Here is a 1,819-nt window from a genome sequence, read left to right as displayed (position 1 = left end):
AAGCCTGCAGAGACTGATGATGCCTGGGCTGGGTTCACAACCACCAAGAAAGATAAGAAGAAGAAGAAAGGCAAAGGTGTGATAGAAGAAGAGCCTAAAGAACCTGAGCCTAAGGAATCTGAGCCGCAACCGGATCCAGAGCCTGCTCCGGCCGAGACCAAGACGGAAGAGAACAATGATTGGGGCGACTGGGGCATGACAACATCTAAGAAAGACAAGAAAAAGAAGGGCAATAAGGCTGTTGCAGAACCGCCTCCATCTGGGCCTGAACCGAAGCCGGCTGCTGCAGAAGCCAACCCCTTGGACGAGTGGCTAAATGCTGGTACCGGCAAGAAGAAGAAAGGCAAAAAGGGTGCCGAGGAACCTCCAGCGGTGGAGGAACCGCCTGCTGCGCCCGAGCCTCAGCCTGAGCCCGTTATCGATAACGTCTGGGCTGTGCCGATGTCCAAGAAGGACAAGAAAAAGGCAAAGAAAGGCCTCTTAAAGACGGAAGAACCCGCGCCCCAACCTGAGACCAAACCTCAGGCTGAGAAGCCAAAGACTGACGACATTTGGGCTGCATTCGAGACGCCAAAAGATAAGAAAGATGCCGAGAAAAATGCGGATGCTGAAGATGGTGATGCATGGGGCTGGGCCACCTCTTCTAAAAAGAAGGACAAAAAGAAGAACGCAGTGGCTGAAGATCCTATCCCGGCACCTGAGCCTCCAGCTGCAACTGAAGCGGCGACAGGAGCTGCTGACGATGGCTGGCTTAGCGGTTGGGGCACCAGCAGCAAGAAGAAAGACAAAGAGGCCAAGAAGGGGTCTCTCCTGGATGAGCCAACTCCCCAACCACCACCTCCCCAGGAGCCGGAGCCTCCAGCACCTGTCGAGACCAAAGATGTCACCGAAGAAGACACGGGCGGCATTTGGGGCGTATGGAAGAAAGACACGAAAAAGAAGAAGGACTCCGCTATCACGCCTGTCGTCGAAGAACCCCCACAACCGACTCAAGAACCCGCGGCGGAAGATGATGGCTGGGGCATCTGGGGCTCTGCGAAGACCAAAGACAAGAAAGCAAAGAAGGGGAAAACCACGGAACCAGAGCCGGAGCCAGAGCCGAAGAAAGAGCCAGAGCCCGAACCTGCACCTACACCTGTATCTGAACCCAAAACTGCAGTGGTAGTGCAGGAACCCAAGGATGATTTCTGGGCTGGTTGGGACAATATGACAGCCAAAGAGCGCAAGAAAAAGGAAAAAGAGGCCAAGAAGAAAGGCATACCTCCCCGTGGCAAAGCCCCCCCGCCAGCTCCTGTGGTCAAGGATGAACCCCCTCCGCCGGCTCCTGTTATCGAGCCTGCGGTCGAAGAACCCCAACAACCGACTCGAGAACTTGCGGCAGAAGATGATGGCTTCGGCATCTGGGGTTTTGCGAAGTTAATTGCAAAGGGGAAAACCGCAGAACCAGAACCAGAACCAGAGCCAGAGCCGAAGAAAGAGCCTGAGCCTGAACCTGCACCTAACCCCGAAACTGCAGTGGTAGTGCAGGAACCCAAGGATGATTTTTGGGCTGGTTGGGACAATATGACAGCCAAAGAGCGCAAGAAAAAGGAAAAAGAGGCCAAGAAGAAAGGCGTACCTCCCCGCAGCAAAGCCCCTCCACCAGCTCCTGTTATTGAGCCTGTGGTCAAGGATGAACCCCCTCCGCCGGTTCCTGTTATCGAGCCTGTGGTCGAAGAACCCCAACAACCGACTCAAGAACCTGCGGCAGAAGATGATGGCTTCGGCATCTGGGGTTTTGCGAAGTTAATTGCAAAGGGGAAAACCGCAGAACCAGAAC

This window comes from Rasamsonia byssochlamydoides, assembly GCF_041956645.1.
Source record: "Rasamsonia byssochlamydoides strain NRRL 3658 unplaced genomic scaffold VTN77scaffold_124, whole genome shotgun sequence".
Lineage (NCBI taxonomy): Eukaryota > Fungi > Ascomycota > Eurotiomycetes > Eurotiales > Trichocomaceae > Rasamsonia > Rasamsonia byssochlamydoides.
The sequence above is the reverse complement of the archived record's forward strand: the minus strand, read 5'-3'. Positions refer to the sequence as shown.